Source organism: Mobula birostris, chromosome 20 (genome assembly GCF_030028105.1).
Source record: "Mobula birostris isolate sMobBir1 chromosome 20, sMobBir1.hap1, whole genome shotgun sequence".
In the NCBI taxonomy this organism is placed as follows: domain Eukaryota; kingdom Metazoa; phylum Chordata; class Chondrichthyes; order Myliobatiformes; family Myliobatidae; genus Mobula; species Mobula birostris.
The window spans coordinates 58,688,553-58,703,599 of NC_092389.1; the positions used below are offsets into that span (position 1 = coordinate 58,688,553).

A 15,047-nucleotide genomic window follows, 5' to 3' on the forward strand; every position below is an offset into this window, starting at 1 on the left:
CACATCCACCCTATCTAGTCCTTTCAACAATCCGTAGGTTTCAATAAGACTCCCCTTTCCTTCCTGAGAAATGGGACCCAAAATGTTGACAAATCTCCAAGTACGGCCTAACTTGTGTCTTATAAAGTCTCAGCATTATCCCCTTGCTTAAATATTCTATTCCCCTTCAAAGAAAAGCCAGCATTGCATTTCCCTTCTTTACCACAGACTGAAAATGTGAAATAACCTTCTGGGACTCTGGGAGGAGAACTCCTAAGCCCCATGCACCTGTGAATTTTCTATTTAAATAATACTGAGCAATATTATTCCTTGGACCAAAATGCATGATCATATATTTCCCAACACTGTATTTAATCTGTCATGTTTTATATTATTGGCTAGTTTGCCTCAAATTTAATCTTTAACAGTCTTATCGCTTTTTAGTTGCCTTTTGTTGGATTTTCAAAGCATTCACTAATCGAGCAACCCACTCACTTTTGCTACCTTATGTGCCATTTCCTCAGGTTTTACACAGTCCTCAACTTCCCTTGTCAGCCACGGGTGCCTACCCCCACCATTTGAGAACTTCTTCTATGTGCCAAACATACGCTAATACAATTTAAAGTAGTGCATAGGCCCCAATGTCTAAAGATAAATTAGACCATTTTTATTCCCATATAAACCCTATTTGTGACAGATGTCACTCTGACATTGTTTCCTTAACTCATATGTTTTGGTCCTGTCCTCTTTTGGAAAAATTCTGGAAATATATTTTTGATATTATTTCAACAGTTTTGCGTTTTGATTTACAACCTCATCCTATTCCGGCAATTTTTGGTTTGCCAATGATAGAACATAGACTTTTATCCTCTTCAGCCTGTCGGATGATCGCATTTGTTACTTTAATGGCCAGAAGATCCATTTTACTGAACTGGAAGGAGACCAATCCTCCTACCACATTTCAATGGTTTTCCCAAACTACAGCATGTTTACATTTAGAAAAAAATCAGAAGTGGCATTTTTGATCCTTCAGTTAAATTTGAAGAGACTTGGAAACCATTTATTCAACATTTTCATGTGATGTAATTTGACCTTTCTAAATCCTTCTTATTAACTTAAAATATATGAGCAGAGGAGCGGAGTTGACAACATTACTGAACGTGTTCGATTTAAGATATTGGTCTAGCCCTGTTTTGTTCCATTTGCTTTTTTTTTTGGTTTGGTATTTAGGTTTCTTTTGTTTTTTAGGGGTTTTCCTTTTTTTTCCTTTTTATTTCTTTCTCTTCCAATTAATTAATTATATTAAGAGCTTGGAAGTCTATTATACCTGTATTATCTGAAATCTTTTTTGTACATGCTTATCAACAATAAGATTATTCCAATCTCTTTGTATCAATATTGTTATTCTGTTTATAATTTTGGAAAATTAATAAAAAGATTTAAAATGAAAGAAAGAAATAACTTCTTCGGTGGGGCATGTCTATCCTGCACCTTACAAACTATTCCCAGATACTTCAGCCACCTCTGCTCACCGTCATCCCACCAGTATCCTCCTCCAATTCACCTGGGCAAGTTCCTCTCTCACGCCTCTGTAATTCCCTTTATTCCATTGTGAGACTGATACATGTGACTTAGGGTTCTCCCTACGAAATTGCAGTATGAATTCAATTATATTATGATCACCGTCACTGACGGGTTCCTTTACTTTAAGCTCCAGAATAAGGTCAGGGTTATTGTACAACACCCAATGAAGGATGACCTTTCCCCAAGTCGGCCCAAGCACAAGCTGTTCTGAAAAGCCGTCTCGTAGGCATTCAACAAATTCCCCCTCTTGTGATTTGACACCAACCTGTTCCCAATCGCCTTGCATATTGAAATCCCTCATTACAATTGTGACATTACCATTAGTACATGCCTTTTCCCACTAAATGCTGTGAATTAACTGAAAGTCACTCCCAGAACTTAAAAAAGCTTTTATCTGAAAACTATCTGCACCCCAAAGATTGTACTGAGGCCACAATTGATTTTTCAGCCTTTTGTGCTTCACACTGAAATAATGTGTGTTTAACAGTTTCATAATGTCAAAATGTACATGACACAGAATGAAGTTTTCCAATTAGATACAAGGCATAATTAAGCATACTGTGGGCAATTCTAAGTTGTGGCAATATAATTCCTTTGCTTCTTGTTTTAAGGATTTCTTCTATAAACCCAACAAGTTTATGTATTGTGTAAAGGTGTCTGTCCTTATGTCTATTGTCCTACCAGTCTTGCCGTAAGCCACTAATTCTTAACCCTTCGCTTCTGATTTGCTAAGTAGGAAGGTCTATATCCACAGTTGAACTTTTAACAGGTTTTTTTGCTAAACAGTAATCCTGATCATTTCCCTCAACAATATGATGTTCAGGGTCCATAATGTGCAGACATATGAACCAAACTTTGTGTATGAAATACTGTTTGATGGGTTTCTAACAGCAAATCTGACCTACTGCTAGAATGACCTGTTTTAAGTCTTATCAAAACCGAAAAGGATTCTGAACAAATTACAAATTTGCAAGAACCAATTTTCTCTACCCACCGTAGGCCTAAAAGGATGGCAATGAATTATGCTTCATATACTGATTAGTGGCTGGTAAGTTATTTCTTTATCATTACCCGCAATTCAGACACAAAGAACGAAAACAGCCACACCAACATTCCCAGTTAAATTATCATTTCATCCATCTGTAAAAATGGTTACCGTATGATAATAACTTTCATTAATATACCGACGAACCAGCTGACTCTCAGGCAGAACATAATCCTATTGTGTTACTTAAAATCAACTGAAGTCATTGGAAAAACAAGGTGGTGCTACAGAGAAAGCTACAGTGGGACATGTTGTATCATCCAATACACCCATATTCCCAGCTTGATAAGAACCCAGCCACCCAAAACTAAAAACATTCTTCTTGTGATGTTCCCAACAGTCCTCTATCACACCTTTAACATGATGATATTTCCTTATCCCTCAAATTAATCCAGTATGTTAACAACAACTTCACCCTCTGTCATTGTGAGGGCAATTGCCCCATTTCAACCAGTAAAGCCGAAACAGGAGAGGACCTTACTGCACCACAACACAATCTTAAAGCCTGTGCTGGTATCACACCCAAACAGAATAAAGTTGAAGATGAAGCTGATCCTTAAGCCACACAGCCAGAATCAAGAACAGATCGAATTAAACAAATATAAACAATCAACAAAGATTTTAATGTTGCACCCCAGAATACCCACACATATAAATTATTTTACTGATATGGTGCTTCCATGTCAGTTTATTATCCATCCGCATGCCTGGAAAACTTACCAATGACTATTTCTCAAGAGTTTAATCATATAATTTCAAATCATGTGCAGGTCTATTAATCCTGTTTGTAAAACACATAACGTGTTTTAGCAACTGAAAGCTTAAAATCTTTATCCATTTCCCCACTGTTTGACCTATTAATTGTAAATCGCATCCTACTTACAGAAACATTGAAATACCACCTCTAATGTATAAAGTTACATCATCTGCATACAGTGATTTACCCACCAGAGTACCTATCTCAGAGAAAATATCATTAATCGTAATATTAAATAATGAAGGGCTACAAATACTGCCTTGTGGGATCCCATTCTCTATCTCGTAGAAACACAAACATAACATGCCCACCCATTCCTGCACAGTCCATCCAAATAAAAAACTCAGATAAATTATGCAATCTCCCCTCATTCCTAATCTCCAAAATTTAATCAAAAGTCCTTCCGTCCATAACATATCATATGTGTTTACAATAGCAAATAATACTGCTATTACAGCATCTTTATTTAACTGTCCTTTCCTAATATCATCTTCCAAATCTAAAACTGAATCTAATGTTATTCTCCCCTTCCAAAATCCACTCTGATAAAATGCTATATCATCTCTCTTTTCCAAAATATAACTCAAGCACTCGATTACTATACATTCCATCAGCTTACATGAATGAGACATTAACGATATAGGCCCAAAACGAGAAGGATCAGACTGGGATCTCCCAGGTTTCAGAACAGGCGCAATTGCTGCCATATTCCATGAGGGAGGAAGATGGCCTGATCTCCAAACAGAATTCAAACATTTAATATTTGCACGAGAGAGAATTACAATTACATATATCACCATTCCCTGGGGTGCCTGACCTGAATTAATAATAGACTTCTTAAATTCCTACAAAGAAAATTCTACATCAGTGATACTATGACTGGCTTCCAACACATCAGGGTATTTATTTACTGAAAAACATATCCCTACATTGTTTAACTTCTTCACTTAAATGGTCTTGATTTTGAATGACAGCAAATGACCCAACCAGTAACACAACCTTCCCTGTTTCAGTCCCAATCATTTTGCCCTCATTAATTAACACTGGAATAATATGATCATTTCAAATCCCCCCATTTCCTTAACCACATCGCAAACATCTCCAAGTTTAATATCCATTCAAATATTATCTCAATATAATTCCAGTAAATCACGGCCTTCCTCATCACGGCCTGTGCCCTTCTATTATTAATAGTGTCACTCGGAGACTGATGCATCATCGCATAAAAACTTACATTTCTCCCAATTTGCTTTACCAAATGCTCCAAATATATCGGCTGCCTGTCCTCGATATGTAGTAAATCCAAACTCAAGCTCGTCAAGACAGGAAGGCTGACTGACGTTCATATTAACTAATCACCGTCTGAGTTCTCATTTGACCGACAGGCACTGTAGCCACTGACAGAAAGAGATAGTGGCGGGTCTGAGCTACGATAGGCTGGTGGAAATCAGCCCCATGTTCGGCCCCTCCTCTTCCGCTCCATCGCCATGGCGAAGTTCAGCGAGTCGCTGCTGTCGATGGTCGCTGGACTCGGCGTTCACAAGGACGGGCGTGGTTCTCCTTCGTCGCTTCAGTCAGTCCGTTCCGGCAAAGCTTGTGGTGGCTGAGGAAAAATGTCTTTGCAGGGAGGATGCGAGGAGACGAGGAGGATGACTACAACTCCCAGAAGGCCCCGCTGATTACAGACATTTACACCACACGCTGCCCCGCAAAGCTAACAGTATTGTGAAGGGCCCCACGCACCAGTGGCAGGTATTTCTGGCAATAATACAGAAGGTGCAGGGTCAGTTCATTCCAAAGAGGAAGAAAGATGCTAAGGGGAGTAAGGGGCGACCGTGGCTGACAAGGGAAGTAAAGGACAGTATAAAAATAAAAGAGGAGAAGTATAACATAGCAAAAATGAGCGGGAAGCCAGAGGATTGGGAAACTTTTAAAGAGCAACAGAAGATAACTAAAAAGACAAAACGAGGAGAAAAGATGAGGTAAGCTAGCCAAGAATATAAAGGAGGATAGTAAAAGCTTCTTTAGGTACTATGTTCCGTGCCTGTTCTGGTATCTGTCCCCCACTTTTCCTTCGCTACATCGACGACTGCATTGGCGCTGCTTCCTGCACGCATGCAGAGCTCGTTGACTTTATTAACTTTGCCTCCAACTTTCACTCTGCCCTCAAGTTTACCTGGTCCATTTCCGACACCTCCCTCCCCTTTCTAGATCATTCTGTCTCTGTCTCTGGAGACAGCTTATCCACTGATGTCTACTATAAGCCTATTGACTCTCACAGCTATCTGGACTATTCCTCTTCTCACCCTGTCTCCTGCAAAAACGCCATCCCCTTCTCGCAATTCCTCCGTCTCTGCCGCATCTGCTCTCAAGATGAGGCTTTTCATTCTAGGACGAGGGAGATGTCCTCCTTTTTTAAAGAAAGGAACTTCCCTTCCTCCACTATCAACTCTGCTCTTAAACGCATCTCCCGCATTTCACGCGCATCTGCTCTCACTCCATCCTCCCGCCACCCCACTAGGAATAGGATTCCCCTGGTCCTCACCTACCACCTCACCAGCCTCCGGGTCCAACATATTATTCTCCGTTACTTCCGCCACCTCCAAAGGGATTCCACCACTAAGCACATCTTTCCCTCCCCGCCTCTCTCTGCTTTCCGCAGGGATCGCTCTCTACACAACTCCCTTGTCCATTCGTCCCCCCCCCCCCTTCCCTCCTACTGATCTCCCTCCTGGCACTTATCCGTGTAAGCGGAACAAGTGTTACACATGCCCTTACACTTCCTCCCTTATCACCATTCAGGGCCCCAAACAGTCCTTCCAGGTGAGGCAACACTTCACCTGTGAGTCGGCTGGGGTGATATACTGCGTCCGGTGCTCCCGATGTGGCCTTTTATATATTGGCGAGACCCGACGCAGACTGGGAGACCGCTTTGCTGAACATCTACGCTGTGTCCGCCAGAGAAAGCAGGATCTCCCAGTGGCCACACATTTTAATTCCGCATCTCGTTCCCATTCTGACATGTCTATCCACGGCCTCCTCTACTGTAAAGATGAAGCCACACTCAGGGTGGAGGAACAACACCTTATATTCCGTCTGGGTAGCCTCCAACCTGATGGCATGAACATCGACTTCTCTAACTTCCGCTAATGCCCCACCTCCCCCTCGTACCCCATCCGTTATTTATTTTTATACACACATTCTTTCTCTCACTCTCCTTTTTCTCCCTCTGTCCCTCTGAATATACCCTTTGCCCATCCTCTGGGTTCCCCCCCACCTCCTTGTCTTTCTTCCCGGACCTCCTGTCCCATGATCCTCTCGTATCCCTTTTGCCTATCACCTGTCCAGCTCCTGGCTCCATCCCTCCCCCTCCTGTCTTCTCCCATCATTTTGGATCTCCCCCTCCCCCTCCCCCTCCAACTTTCAAATCTCTTACTAGCTCCTCCTTCAGTTAGTCCTGACGAAGGGTCTCGGCCTGAAACGTCGACTGCACCTCTTCCTAGAGATGCTGCCTGGCCTGCTGCGTTCACCAGCAACTTTGGTGTGTGTTATAGTATGAGTGTGAGGCCAGTTTTCTGTGCTCAGTGTCAGATATGGGAGGTCCTGGAGTCTGCCAGCCGCCCGGATGGCCATACCTGCACCAGGTGTGTCAAGCTGCAGCTCCTGAGGGACCAAGTTAGGGAACTGGAGATGCAGCTCGATGACCTTCGCCTGGTCAGGGAAAGTGAGGAGGTGATAGAGAGGAATTATAGGCAGGTGGTCACAGAGGAGCCACGGGAGACAGACAAGTGGGTCTCAGTCAGGAGGGGGAAGGGAAGTGTCAGGTATTAGCGAGTACCCCTGTGGCTGTACCCCTCGACAATAAGTACTCCTGTTTGATTGGGGATGGGGACAGACTACCTCGGGGAAGCGGCAGTGGCCGTGCCTCTGGCACTGTAGCTTAGAAGGGTAGGGAAGTGAAGAGGAAGGCAGTGATAGGGGACTCTATAGTTAGAGGGTCAGACAGGCGATACTGTGGACACAAGAAAGTAACTCGGAGGGTAGTTTGCCTCCCAGGTTCCAGGGTCCAGGATGTTTTTACTAGACTTCCAAATAAAAACAATCAGAAAAAAATTGCACAATAACACCCTCAATTGCATTTCCAAAAAATAATCAGAAGTCCGTCCTTCAATAAATATCATTGGCCTTTTTAATAACAAAAATATTGCTATTACATCTTTATTTAACTGTACTTTCCAAACCCAAAACTGATTCCGATGTTATTCTACTATTCCGAATTCCCCTCTGATAAAACGTGAAATTACTTCTTTTATCGAAAATATAATTCAAACACTTGATTACCACACTTTCCACAAGTTTACATAAATGAGACATTAATGATATTGTCCTATAACAAGGAGGATCAGACGGGGAGCTCCAGATTTTAGAATGGGCACAACTACAACGATTTTCCACGAGGAAAGTCAATGGCCAAACCTCCAAATATGATTCAAAAAGTGAATGTTTTCACAAAGGAAAATTACATACATTCTTTTTGAATCAAGAATTTCTACTACAGAACCTCATACATTTTATTCCCATTCACAACTCTATACCCTGCCCCTTTCCTTATAAAACTGGCAACACCACCCCTCTGCCAACTAACCTGTCAAGCCGAACAACAATATAATCCTACACAGGAATAAAAAAAATGTGCAGGTTTCCTGAACAGATATAACATTGGAAGAATCTGACAAATCAGAAATAAACTTCTTAACTTCTTGACCATTATCAATCAGAGTTCTCGCATTTCATTGCAATATTTTAATCGTATTATGTACGTTCACAAGTAGACTGGGATACAGACACCCCACCCAACAAAACTTCATTTAAGGCTTCCCACAAAACACCAGTTACACCAAGATAACTTTCTACAGCTTTCACAATAATTTTAATTTCCTCAGTAGGATGAGATGTCTGAGCAGTACAATTCACCACATCAGTTATAAAGATTACAAACTTCATTTTATCCAGCAGTGAATTATCTTTGGTGAGAGAACTGTGATGCTGATATATCTCCACTGACGTCACAGTCTGTTCTCTGAGTGGGATCACTTTATCCAGTTTACCTGCTCTGCTTGCTCTACTTGTCCTTGAACAGGTCCTTCTGCTCACTGTGTTGTTCTGAACCAACTGAACCGGTCATTCCATGCCTTATTAAACCAATCCCTCTGCCTACACAAGCTCCACATCACTCCATTCTCCACACATTCAGGTGGTATCTAATAGCCTCCATCACATCTGCCTCTACCACCACCCCTGACATTCACTCCAGACACTCACCACGATGGGTATGAAAAACAAAACTTGAAACACAAATCTCCTTTCAACATTCTGAGTCTGGTTTTTAAAATCATTGTCTTTTGTAACTGCTTTTTTTTAACAGCAGCTGTACAGAGACAAAATAGCACTAAATTATAAAATACTTAAATAGTTCAAAAGGACCAGTGAGGTAGTTTTCCCCCTTTTTCCTGAAGTGCATGCCCACTGGCATTGGACATTTCCTCCTTAGAGAAAAAATACCGGTTGTCCACTCCGTCTGTGCCTGGTACGTTCCTGTAAACGTCTGTCAGACCTCTCTGAGCCTCTGCCAGAGATTTCCCGAGATTGTCCAGTCTCACTTTATCCAGGCAGCATCCTGTTAAGCCTCTTCCAATCACCATCCAAAACCTCCGCATTATTCCTACATTAGAATGCAATTCTCCAAAGGCAACGTAACTGCATGACACTGGAACCACTATCTGGGAGTTATGAACTCAGATTCCAAGCTCCCTCTGCAGATCAATACTGTCCAATCTCATCCCATGAATATAACCGCAAGGGGATAATGCTGAGCCTTTATGAGACGCTAGTCAGGCCACACGTGGAGAATTGTCAACGGTGTTGTGTCCCATATCTCAGAAAGGATGTGTTGTCATTGGAGAGAGTACAAAGAAGGTTCAGAAGGATGATTTTGGGAATGAAGGGGTTAACATATGAGGAGCATTTGGCAACTTTGAGCATGTACACCCTGGAATTCTGAAGAATGCAGAGGGGATCTCATTGAAACCTGCTGAATGCTGAAAGGACCAGATAAGGTGGATGTGGAGAGGATGTTTCCGATGGCGGGGATATCAAGATCTAGAGGGTACATCTACAAAATGAGGAGCCACCTTTTCAAACAGAGGTTAAGCGGATTTTTTTTATTAGCCAGGGAGTATTGGATCTGTGGAATGCTCTGCACAGACTGCGGTAGAGGCCAAGTCTGTGGGTATATTTAAGGCAGAAGTTGATCGTTTCCTGATCGGTCAGGGCATCAAAGGATATGGCGAGAGGTCAGATGTATGGAATTGAGAGCGATCCGGGATCAGCCATGACAGAAAGGCAGCAGACTCGATGGGCTGAATGGCCTAATTCTGCTCCTATGTTTCATGGTCTTATGGACACAACCCCCCTCAATCATGATGAATCTCCTCTGCAGTCTTCCAGCACAAAACACCCTTCGTACAGAATGCTGAGCAGAACTGAATACAACTTTTCAAGAACTTTGGCAAGTCAGGCAGCATCTATTGAGAGGAATAGAGTCGATGTTTGGGACAGAGCCCCTCCCTTACGGCTCTGACAGAGGCCCTTCGGCCCAACCTTTCCATGCTGTCCTGGTGTCCATTTAAACTAATCCCTCTGCCTGCCTTTGACATAGAACATAGAAATCTACAGCACATTACAGTCCCATCGGCCCACAATGTTATACCAACTATGTAAAGTACTCTGGAAACTGTCTAGGATTTCCCTATCGTATGGCCGTCTATTTTTCTAAGCTCCATGTACCTATCTAAGAGTCTCTTACAATATCCTATTGAATCTGCGTCTACCACAGTCACTGGCAGTGCATTCCACACACCATCCACTCTCTGTGTGAAAAACCTACCCCTGACATCCCCCTTGTACCGACTTCCAAGCACCTTAAAACTATGTCCCCCTCGTGTTAGTCATTTCACTCCCTCTTTCGTATCCACATTCTTTTTGTAGTGAGGTGACCAGAATTGAACACAGTACTGCAAGTGGGGACTAAATGTCTCCTAATATAGCTTCAACATTCCCTCACAGCTCTTGAATTCAGTCCCACGGTTGATGAAGGCCATCACACCAGACGCCTTCTTAACAACACTGCCAACCTGCGCAGCAGCTTTGAGTGTCGTATGGACACGGACCCCAAGATCTCTCTGACCCTCCACACTGCCAAGAGTCTTACCGTTAATGTTATATTCTGTGTTCAAAATTGACCTGTCGAAATGAACCACTTCACACATATCTGGGTTGAACTCCATCTGCCACTTCTCAGCCCAGTTCTGCATCCTATCTGTTTCCCGTTGTGATCTCTGACAATCCTCCAGACTCTCCACAACACCCCCGACTTCCGTGTCTTCAGCGGGGCCTTCTGGGAGTTGTAGTCAGTATGTCTTCCTCCCCGCTCTCTCCCTGCAATTTTTTTCTCAGCCACCACAGACATCACCGGAATGGACTCTCCGAGGGCGTCGGAGGAGAACCGCACCCGACCCTGTGGGTACCGAGACCGGCGACCACCGACCGCAGCGACTCGCTGAACTCTGCCAGGGCGATGGAGAGGAGCAGCAGGGGCTGAACAGGGGGCAGATTTCCACCAGCCTATCGTAGGTCAGACCCGCCTCTGACCCCTGCTGTCATTGGCTATAATGCGTGTCGGTCAAATGAGAACTCACACGGTGATTAGCTAATGTGAACGTCAGTCATCCTTCCTGTCTCTATGAGCTTGAGTTTGGATTTATATCGGGGATGGGATGCCACTTGCAGGAGGTGGAGTATTTGGTAAAGCAAATTGGGAGAAATGTAAGTTTTTAATGTGATGATGCATCTGTCTCCAAGTGACACTATTAAGAAAAAAAGGGTGCAGGTCTTGGTGAGGAAGGATGTGATTTACTGGAGGTCATATTGACATAATATTTGAAGGGATATTTAACTTGGAGTTATTTGGGGTACGATTTTGAAAATGGGGGGATTTAAAATGATATTAATATTTCAGGATTGATTAATGAGGGCAAAATGATTTTTACTGAAACAGGGAAGGTTGTGTTACTCTCTGGGTCATCTGCTGTCATTCTTAATCAAGATAATTTAAGTGAAGAAGTTAAACAGCGTTGGGATATGTTTCTAAGTGAATACCCTGATGTGTTGGAAGGCAGTTGCAGCAATGATAGTATCATAGACGTAGAGTTTCCTTTGTACAAATCTTAAAAGTCTATTATTAATGCAAGTCAGGCGTCCCCAGGAAAGGGTGATATATGTAATTGTAGTTGTATGTAATTCTATTTTGTGAAAATATTAACATTTTTGAATCGTGTTTAGAGATTGGGCCATCTCCCTCCCTCATGGAATATGGCAGCAGGATTGCCTGTACTGAAACCTGGCAGATCCCAGTGTGATCCTTCTAGTTATGGCCTATATCATTTATGTAAACTGATGGAATGTCTGGTAATCGAGCGCTTCAGTTATATTTTGGAAAGACAGATGATATAATGTTTTATTATAGTGGATTTTGGAAGGATAGAATGACATTGGAATCAGTTTTAGGTTTGGAAGATGATTATAGGAAAACACGGCTAAATAAAGATGTAATAGCAGTATTTTAATATTGTAAATACATATATGTTATGGAAGGATTTTTGATTGAATTTTGGAAATTAGGAGTGAGGGGAGATTGCATAATTTAACTGTGTTTTTTATTTGGGCGGACTGTGCGGGTACGGGTGGGCATGTTACGTTTGTGTTTCTATGAGATGGAAAATGTGACCCCATAAAGCAATATTTTAGCCCTTCATTATTTAATATTATGATTAATGGCATTTTCTCTGAGATGGGTACGCTGGGTTAATCACTTGAAACAGATGATATAGCTTTATAGATTAGAGGTAGCATTTCAATTTTACTGCAAATAGGATGAAATTTACAATTAATACGTCAAACAGTGGGCAAATAGATGAAGATTTTAAGTTTTCAGTCACTAAAACACGTTATGTGTTTTACATACAGGATTAATAGACCTGCACTTGATTTGAAATTATATGGTCAAACTCCTGAAAATATGTCAGTGGTGAGATTTCCAGGCATGTGGATGGATAATAAGCTGACATGGAAGCACCATATCAGTAAAATAATTGATAAATGTAAAGGAGCATTAAATATCCTCAGGCGTCTGTGTGGGTGTTCTTGGAGCGCAACATTAAAATCTTTGTTGACCATTTATATTTGTGTAATTCAATCTGTTCTTGATTCTGGCTGTGTGGCTTATGGATCAGTTTCATATTCAACTTTAAAATACTTGGGTGTGATACGAGCACAGGCTTTAAGATTTTGCGGTGGTGCAGTAAAGTCGTCCCTTGTTTCGGCTTTACTGATTGAAATGGGACAATTGCCCTTCCAGCGACAGAGGTTGAAGTTGATGTTAACAAATTGGATTAATTTGAGAGGGCAAAGAAATTATCATCCTGTGCTAGAGGACATTTGGTTTTCAGTTTTAGATGGCTGGGTTCATATCACGCTGGGAACATGGGTGTATTGTTGGGTGTACTGTACTCAGGTGTAACTTTGAATACAGGGCCACGGTAGGAAACTTTGTCACATGGTGTGAGCAGAATTATCTGCCCCTTAATGTGAAAAAGACTAAGGAGCTGGTGGTAGACCTGAGGAGAGCTAAGATACCGGTGATCCCTGTTTCCATCCGGGGAGTCAGTGTGGACATGGTGGAGGATTACAAATACCTGGGGATACGAATTGACAATAAACTGTACTGGTCAAAGGACACTGAGGCTGTCTACAAGAAGGGTCAGAACCGTCTCTATTTCCTGAGGAGACTGAGGTCCTTTAACATCTGCCGGCCGCTGCTGAGGATGTTCTACGAGTCTGTGGTGGCCAGTGCGATCATGTTTGCTGTTGTGTGCTGGGGCAGCAGGCTGAGGGTAGCAGACACCAACAGAATCAACAAACTCATTCGTAAGGCCAGTGATGTTATGGGGATGGAACTGGACTCTCTGATGGTGGTGTCTGAAAAGAGGATGCTGTCCAAGTTGCATGCCATCTTGGACAATGTCTCCCATCCACTACATAACATACTGGGTGGGCACAGGAGTACATTCAGCCAGAGACTCATTCCACCGAGATGCAACACAGACCATCATAGGAAGTCATTCCTACCTGTGGCCATCAAACTTTACAACTCCTCCCCTGAGCCAATAGGCTGGTCCTGGACTTACTTCATAGTTTACTGGCATAATTTACATATTACTATTTAAATATTTATTGTTTTATTACTATTATTATTTATGGTGCAACTGTAACGAAAACCAATTTCCCCCGGGATCAATAAAGTATGACTATAACTATGACTATTGGATGATGCAATATGTCCCACTGTAGCTTTCTCCTTAACCTTTTTTTCAATGACTATAGTTAATTTTAGGTTACACGAGTGGATTCTGTTCTGCCTGAGAGTCTGTTGGTTCATGAGTATGTTAATGACAGTTACTATCATACAGTAACCATTTTTTACAGATGGATTGAAACATAATTTAACTGGGAATGTTAGTGTGGCTGTTTCCTTTTTTCTGTGTGTCTGAATTGCAGGTAATGATAAAGAAATCACTTACCAGCCATCTATGGGTAAATGAAGCAGAATTCTTTGTCATCATTACGGTGGGTGGAGGAAACTGGTCCTTACAAACTTGTAATTTGTTCAGAATCCTTTTCGGGTTTGATGGTTTTTGCAATATCTTCAGGTCAGACATTTTTTACAAGAATATTTAAGAAATTTTCCATATATACAAGATTCTGACCTTATTTTAAAAATGAATCCTTTAGTGAAAGGCTTTATTGGGAAAATTTATAATTTACTATTACAACAGGACAATTATCCTTTCCTTAACATCAAGCAAGATTGTGAAAGAGAGCTTAATATGACCTTGATATCAGAGGATTGGTTGTGAATTTTGTGCCAGTCATTATCTAATTCAATTTAAAATTGTACATTGTTATTATTTGACGAAGGAGAGATTGTCTAAATCTTTTCCTAATGTAAATAATCAGTGTGATAGATGCAAAACTGAGATAGCTATATTGACACATATGTTATGGTCGTGTTCTGTATTGAAACAATTTTGGAAATCCATTTTTTTCTATAATCTCTAAAGCTTTAAGAATCAATTTTCAACCTAATAAATTGACAGTTTTGTTTGGTATAATTCCTCAACATATTCACGGTATTTCTATATCTGACCAGTATGTAATTGCATTTGTCACATTATTGGCTAGAAGGGCTATTTTATTAAAATGGAATGATGCCTCTGCTCCCACTTTGATACAATGGTTCTTTCAGGTGATTTTATGTCTTATTTTGGAAAAAATTAGAAGTGGAACTTTTGATCTTAAATTTAACTTTGAGAAAAGGTGTGGCTCTTTTGCCCGTTATTATCATTTGACTTGAGTTTATTAAGATGGTCCTTTTCTGATGCCTGGTTATATGAATTTGGTTGGTGGTTTGATGTCTTTTTTATGGAAGCTTGTATGGCGTATAGCTCCGGGGTTGTGCTCCAAATGGGTTTTTTCCCCCCTTTTTTTTAGTTATTAGGGGTTTTC

At 41.5% G+C, this 15,047-nt stretch overlaps 1 pseudogene; it reads right to left on the reverse strand.

Annotated features, from left to right (window-relative positions):
- The window catches only part of LOC140185006 (uncharacterized), a 686,808-nt pseudogene that overhangs the window by 261,914 nt on the left and 409,847 nt on the right, over nucleotides 1-15,047 (reverse strand).